We start from the raw sequence: 8,531 nt of genomic DNA on the forward strand, positions 1-8,531 counted from the left end.
TACTGTTGATGAAAGAATGTTAAAATACTACTAACTGTAGTATATAGTTTGCAATAGGTATATATTTTTTTCTATATGCCCCTCTATTATTAACTTCTAGTTATAGTGTCATACATTTGTTCTAGTTCATGAGAGAGATTCTAATATTTGTATAATTAATCATGGACATTAACCACCACAAAATTCACTGTTTTATACATTCCCATCTTTGAATCTCCAACTTTCATTCTGGTGACATGCATGACTCTGAGCTTCCCTTTTCCACCACATTCAAATACCATTCAGCTCTGTTAGTTATTCTCACAATAACGTGCTACCGTCACCTCTATCCATTTCCAAGTACTTAAGTTCAACCTAGTTGAACATTTTGCTCATAAAAAGCAACCACTCCCAATTCTTTCGCCCTATCCTACATTCTGGTAAAATATATTTCATGTCTATGAATTTACATGTTATAACTAGTTCATATCAGTGAGACCCTGCAATATTTGCTTTTATGTGTCTGTCTTATTTCACTCAATGTAGTGCCCTCAAGATTTCTTCATCAACCCATTTCTTTTAAGGTGGTTTTGTTCACTCACCATACATTCTGTCCTAAGTAAACAATTGTTGGTTCCCTGTATAGTCATGTATTTATGTATTCAGCACCATTGCTGCTATCTATATAAGGGCATCTCCTTTTCTTCCACAAAGAAGGTGGAAGAGTCAAAGAAGGTAGAGGGACAAAAGAAAAAGAAAAAAATAGAGAGATAGAAAGCAACAAAAAGAAAGATAATGTTAACCTAAAGTAGAATAAAGAGTCAGGCAACATCACCAATGCCAGGAGTCCCATATACTTCCCGTATTCCTCACCCCCTCATATGCATTTAGCTTCAGTATATTGCCTTTGTTATATGAAAGGAAGCATAATACAATGTTTCTATAATTTATAGTCTCTAGTTTGCATTGATTGTATTTTCTCCACAGTCCCACCCTATTTTTAACACCTGGCAATGTTGACTTTCATTTGTTCTACCACATGTAAAAATGAATTGTACCTTTTATTACAATCATTGAGCACCCTAGGTTTCCCTGAGTTACACAGTCCCAGTCTTTATCCTTCATCTTTTGTTCTGGTGTTCCACATGGTCCCAACCTTCCTCTTTCAACCATACTCACAGTCATCATTGTTCAGTGTACTTACATTGCTCTGTTACTATCTCCCAAAATTGTTTTCCAATCCTCTCACTCCTCTCTTTCCCTTTCTGTCTGCAGTGCTTCCTTTAGTGTTTCCTGTAGAGCAGGTATCTTGTTCACAAACTCTGTCATTGTCTGTTTGTCAGAGAATATTTTAAGCTCTCCCTCATATTTGAAGGATAGTTTTGCCAGATATAGGATTTTTGGCCAGTGGTTTTTCTCTTTCAGTATCTTAAATATATCACCCCACTGCCTTCTTGTCTTCATGGTTTCTATTGAAAAATCCACACATAGTCTTATCAAGCTTCCTTTGTATATAATGGATCACTTTTCTCTTGCTGCTTTCAGGATTCTCTCTTTATCATTGATGTTTGATAATCTGATTATTAAGTGTCTTGGCATAAGCCTATTCAGATGTATTCTGTTTGGGGTACATTGTGCTTCTTGGATCCATAATTTTATATCTTTCATAAAAGATGGGAAATTTTCATTGATTACTTCTTCTATTATTGCTTCTGCCCCTTTTCCCTTCTCTTCTCCTTCTGAGACACCATCGACACACACATTCTTGCTTTTCATTTTGTTCTTAAGTTCCAGGAGACGTTGCTCATATTTTTCCATTCTTTTTCCTGTCTGTTCTTTCATTCGTAGGCTTTCAGGTGCCTTGTTCTTCAGTTCCTGAGTGTTTTATTCTGCTTCTTGAGATCTGCTGTTGCATGTTTCCAGTGTGTCTTTCATCTTGTGTTGTGCCTTTCATTTCCATAGATACTGACAGTTGGTTTTTAGAACTTTCAATTTCTACCTTTTGTATGCCCAGTATTTTCATTATATGGTTCAGCTCTTTCACCGTATCTTCCCTAAACTTTTTGAATTTATTTATTATGGTTGTTTCAATTCCTGTGTCTAAGTTGAAGTGTAGGTTTGTTCCTCTGACTGGGCCAGAACTTCATTTTTCTTAGTGTAGGTTGTAATTTTCTGTTGCCTAGGCATGGTTTCCTTGGTTACCCCAATCAGTTTTCCCAGACCAGAATGGTCTCAGGTCCCAGAAGGAAGAACTATTCAGTATCTGGTTTCCCTGAGGGTGTATCTTAGAAAATTGGTACACCCTGTGATGCCTCAGGTCACTGTGATTTTCTGCCCAGCAGGTGGCACCTGTCAGCCTGTAACTCCAGACTGGTGTAAGGAGGTGTGGCCCATGGCTGTTTTCCCCCAGGCTCTGATGTCTGGTTCTGAATGGAAGGTGTAGTAGAGCTGGGCCCCACCCCTTTCCTCTTAGGGAAGATAGACCCCCTAGGGAGAGGTCATTAGCATTTCAGTGGTCTCTCTCTGCCTGTGCTGTCTCCATCCTTGTCTGGGTCAGAGTGCTGGGAACTGCAAGTGGCTGAGGCTTTCTCCACTAAGCCAAAAGAGGGACAGAAAGCCCCCTCCAGGACCAGTCCATGGCCACCCTCCAGCTCTCCAAGGTCAGTCATCACCCAAAGCCTTTGTCTGCTTATTGGGGATTCATAGCTTGTAGCAAGCAGTGCATGCTTGTTAATTAAGACCCCAGTTGGAGCTCAGCTGAGCTATATTCACTTGCTGGGAGACAGCTTCTCTCTAGCACCATGAGGTTTTGCAGCTTGAGCTGTGGGTGGAGGGGTCTCCTGGCTTGGATCCACAGTCTTTACTTACAGATTTTATGCTGCAATCTTGGGCATTCCTCCCAATTAAGATTGGTGTATGATGAGTGGACTGTCACGTTTGTCCCCCCGAAGTTATTCCAGATTATTTATTAGTTGTTCCTGTTTGTTTATTAGTTGTTCCAGGGAGACTAACTAGCTTCTGCTCCTCTCTCTGCCACCATCTTAGATGCTGCTCATCCTCTTAGTCATCTCTTCCAGGTTGTCAAATGTCTCTTTGTAAAGATGGTCTCAAATGAAGTACTGACCTCTCTAGATTTCCCTTTTATCTCATATCTTGCTGCAATATTTTCTCTCCTTCCTGTAGCTCTTTAATGTTTCAGGAAGATGTTTTAAATATTTTGTCCATATTTTTAATTGGATTCAATAAGAGGTTTGATAGAAATTACATAATCCTCTATCACTGCTGGCAGAGATGTCAAATTGTTCTAGTGTTTTCTTGTGGACCTATTTTCCTTTGATGCCAAATCTTATCCCTGATTCTCTGATCTTCAACTTAACCTGTTCTCCAATCATGAGTATCTAGTATTATTTGATACAGTTCTTAGGAATGGTATATTATATACATTAAATTATCAGAATGAACCATCAGTAAAATAGGTTTATGCTATCATGTGGTTTACCTGCAGTTACTATAAAAATGTCATAATAATTTTGAGGTAAGAAATGAGTCCCTAAACAGCTATGATATAATGAAACAGAATCCATCAAGGTATTAGTGTAATTTCTATGGAAGATCCAGTTGTGAGTAGAGCATGACAGTTCTTAATGGCTACCCTGGTGGGGCTCAATGACTTATTGGACCTTCTACTGAATGATATAAAGATTTCTTAAAAGCGAACCTTGGGGGTTCTGGGAAGATGGCAGAATAGGAGAGACAGAGCAAAACTTTCCCCCATGAAAACACTAGATAAAGGTCAGAAAGCACTCCAGAACAGCAGTTCCAGGGTACCAGCAACTGGGTAGGGACTTCTACACCTATAGTGAGTGTGAACTTGGAGAAGCCAAGAGACGACCTTTAAAACCAGTAAGTGTTCAGCGCAGAACACTGTTGGGGAACAGGCAGCCAGAGCCAGCTGATAAGCATGGAGGGGAGAAGCCTTCCAAGCCTTGGGCACCCTCCTCAGCACTTGGCCCAGGTGATAACCCTTTACAAACCCGTAACCAAGAGTCCCCTTGCCAGGGACTGGCAGTTGGAGCAGGCAGATGAGCACAGAAGAGGGCAGCTTTCCACACTCTTTACAGCCATCTTTGCAGTTGGCTGAGGAGATATCCCTTCACAGCCCCACAGTAAAGAGTCTCCTTGAGGGAATTTGGGTTCAGTGGGCTTGTGACAGCATCCACTTTTCCTCCACAGAAGCCCTCAATGTGCAAAGCCTAGAGTTGAGGATGCCACATGGAAGTGCCAGGGATTCTCCCTCAATCCCAGGGACTTGTGGATGCATGGCAAACAGGAGCTGTGGGGCATTTGAGCTGGAAGGTAAGATGTGCAGTTCTGCAGCCCCAGAATACTCCACCCACAGCCCAGGGAAATACCAAGACCATTGTGTCCAGGAGCAGACTACTTGCCAAATTGCACAGGGTATTTCTCCTACCCACAGGACTGGCAGTCCCCGGTGCATATGGAAAATTGTTGTACTGATGAGACTTCCACATGGCTTAGACCCCCTCTCAGTGCATAGATGAAGATGAGGGTGATCTGGCTTGAGGGGAAGAGGTGACTCAATAGCACCATCTGCTGGTAGGTCAGTGAAAATGCACTCCACCAAGTTGTAGATCTGCCAAATTATAGATAAATGTTCAAATAATCCTGCATATACTAAAAGAACTCTATCAAGATAACCAATTATGAAGAGGCCAAAAGCAACAGAAAAGTATAAAGCATATGAAGAAAGAAGAAGGTATGAATAACACAAATGTCCAAATTAAAAAGCCAGAGGAGAAACATAACATGGAGCAATTAATCAAAGAAGTACATGTAACCATCAATGTCATGGCTCAGGACATAAAGAATATGAAGAAGGCCCAGAAGAGCATAAAGAAGAATTTGCAAGAATAAATTTAAAAAATAGCAGATCTTATGACAATAAAAGATACTGTTGATCGAATTAAAAATATTCTTGAAATATATAACAGCAAATTTGAAGGGTTAGAGGAATGAATTAGTGACCCCAAAGATGGGACAATGGAATGCAAAAGTGCAAAAGAATGAATGGTGAAAAAAAACTGAAAAATTTTAAATGGATCTCAGGGGAATGATGGACAACATGAAGTGCACAAATATAAGAATCATTGATGTACTAAAAGGGCTAAGAAGAGTATACAAAGATATAGTTGGAGAAAACTTCCCAACCCTTCTAAATGACGTGAATATGCACATTGAAGATTTCTAATGAGCTCCAAATAGTATAAATTCAAATAAATCCACACCAAAGCATATACTAATCAAATTGTCTAATGATGAATGAGAAACTCCTGAAAGCAGCAATAGAGAAGCAATTCACCACATACAAGGGAAACAACATAAGACTAAGTACTGACTACTCAGCAGGCACCATGGAAGTGAGAAAGCAGTGTATGACATATTTAAAATTCTGAAAAGGAAAAGTTGCAAGACAAGAACACTTTATCCAGGAAAGCTCTACTTCAAAATTGAGGGAGAGCTTAAAATTTTCACAAACAAATGCTGAAAGAGTTTGTAAACAAGAAACCTGCCTTACAAGGAATACTAAAGGGAACTCTACCAGCTGAGAAAAAAGACTCAAGAGACTGGCCTGGGGAAGGGCACAGAACTGAAGCGTATTAGCAAGGGTAACTTAAAGGAAATAGAAAGGAAAAAATATATCTGAAAAATAAAAACCAAATGATCAGATGGCTAATTCAAGAACTGTTTTCACAGCAATAACATTGAATGTGAATGGATTAAACTCCCCAATTAAAAGATATAGATTGGAGAATGGATTAAATAATATGAAACATCAATATGCTATTTCCAAGAGACTCATCTTAGACCCAGAGACACAAAGAGATTGAAAGTGAAAGGATGAAAAAATATTCCACAAAAGCTACAGTGAAAAGAAAGCAGGGGTAGCAATTCTAATCTCAGATAACATACACTTTAAATGCAAGGATGTCATATGGGACAAAGAAGGACATGGTATACTAATAAAAGTGGCAATTCACCAAGAAGAAATAACAATCACAAATATTTATGTACCCAATCAAGGTGGTCCAAAGTACATGAGACAAACACTGGTCAAACTGAAAGAAGCAATAGATCTTTCCACAATAATTGTGGGAGAGTACAATATACCACTCTCTCCTATAGATAGAGCAACAAAACAGAGTACCAATAAGGAAATTGAGAACTTAAACAATGTGATAAACAAATTAGATTTAACAGACATATACAGTGAATTACATCCCAAATTACCAGGATATACATTCTTCTCCAGTGCTCAGGGAACTTTCTGCAGGATAGATCATATTCTGGGGCATAAAAGATTGAAATTATTCAAAGAACATTCTCTGACCACAATGGAATGCAACTAGAAGTCAATAACCATCAAAGATCTAGAATATTCACAAATACCTGGAGGCTAAACAGCACACTCCTAGACAATCAGTGGGTAAAAGAAGAAATTGCAAGTGAAATTGCTAAATATCTAGAGATAAATGAAAACAAGAACACAACATATCAAAACTTATGGGATGCAGCAAAGGTAGTATTACAGGGGAAATTTATAGCTATAAATGCATACATTAAAAATGACGAAAGAGCTAAAATCAAAGAACTAACAGAAAATCTGAGGAAACTAAAAAATGATCAGCAGACTAACCCTTAACCAAGTAGAAGAAAAGAAGTAATAAGGATTAAAGCAGAAATAAATGACATGGAGAAAAAAAAAGAAAACAACAGGAAGAACAAATAAAACCAAAAGTTTTTTCTTTGAGAAGATCACCAAGATTGACAAACCCTTAGCAAGAGGGACAAAGTCAAAAAGACAGACGACCCAAATAAACAAAATAATAAATGAGAAGGGTGACATTGCTGCGGATCCCAAAGAAATTTTAAAAAAATCTTAAGAGGATACTATGAACAATTGTATGCCAAAAAGGTAGATACTTTAGAGGAAATGGATAGTTTCCTGGAAACACATAAACAACCTAGACTGACCAGAGAAGGAATAGAAGACCTCAACAAACCAATCACAAGTAAAGAGATTCAATCAGTCATCAAAAAGCTTGCTACAAATAAAAGACCAGGGCCAGATATCTTCACCAGGGAATTTTACAAAACTTTCCAAAAAGAATGGACACCATTCCTACTCAAAAAATTGAAGAAAATGGAACACTACCTAACTCATTTTATGAAGCCAACATCACTGTAATACCAAAAACAGATAAAGATGCTACAAGAAAGGAAAACTACAGGCCAATCTCCCTGATAAATATAGATGCAAAAATTCTAAACAAAGTACTTGCAAGCCAAATCCAAGGACAGATTAAAAAAATCATGCACCACTACCAAATGGGGTTCACTCCAGGCATGGAAAGGTGGGTCAACATAAGCAAATCAATCAATCAATGTAATACAACACATTAACAAATCAAAAGGGAAAGATCAAATGATCATCTCAGTAGATGTTGGAAAAGCATTTGACAAAATTCAGCATCCTTTCTTGATAAAAATATTTCAAAAGGTAGGAATTGAAGGAAACTTCTACAATATGATAAAGGGCATATATGAAAACTAACACAGCCAGTAAAGTACTCAATGGTGAGAGACTGAAAGCCTTCCCTCTGATATCAGAAATTAGACAAGGATGCCTGCTGTCACTATGTTATTCAACATTTTGCTAGAAGTTCTAGCCAGAGCAATACAGAAAGAAAAAGAAATAAAATGCATCCAAATTAGAAAGAAAGAAGTAAAACTGTCGTTATTTACAGATGATGTTATCTAAAGTTTGGAAAACCCTGAGAAATTGATGACACAGCTACTTGAGATAATAAATTCAGCAAAATGGCTGGATGCAAGATAAGTGCACCTACGTCAGTAATGTTCCTATGCACTAGAAATGAACTAACTGAAGAAACACTCAAGAAAAAGATTTCATTCACAATAGCAATTAAAAAAAGACATCTACTCAGAAAATTACACAACTTTTCTAAAAGAAATAAAAAGGGACCTAAAGAGATGGAAAGATATTCTGTGCTCATGGATAGGAAGGCTAAACATCATTAAGGTGATAATCCTACACAAGCTGATCTACATATTCAATGCAATTCTAATCAAAATGCTAACAACCTACTTTCCAGACTTGGCAAAGCTAGTTACCAAATTTATTTGGAAGGGGAAAGGGCCTCAAATTGCTTAAAACATTCTGAAAAGAATAAGTAAGTGAGAGGACTTATACTTCCTGACTTTGAAGCCTACTATAAAGCAACAGTAGTTAAAACAGCACAGTATTGACACAAAGATAGACATATTGAAAATGGAATGGAATTGAGAATTGCAAAATAACCCCCCAGATCCATGGTCAACTGATTTTTGATAAGGTCCCCAAATCCACTGAACTGGGACAGAATGGTCTGTTCAACAAATGGGACTGGGAGAACTGGATATCCATATTCAAAAGAATGAAAGAGGACCACTCTCTTACACCCTATACAAAA

This window comes from Choloepus didactylus, assembly GCF_015220235.1.
Source record: "Choloepus didactylus isolate mChoDid1 chromosome Y unlocalized genomic scaffold, mChoDid1.pri SUPER_Y_unloc3, whole genome shotgun sequence".
Classification (NCBI taxonomy): domain Eukaryota; kingdom Metazoa; phylum Chordata; class Mammalia; order Pilosa; family Megalonychidae; genus Choloepus; species Choloepus didactylus.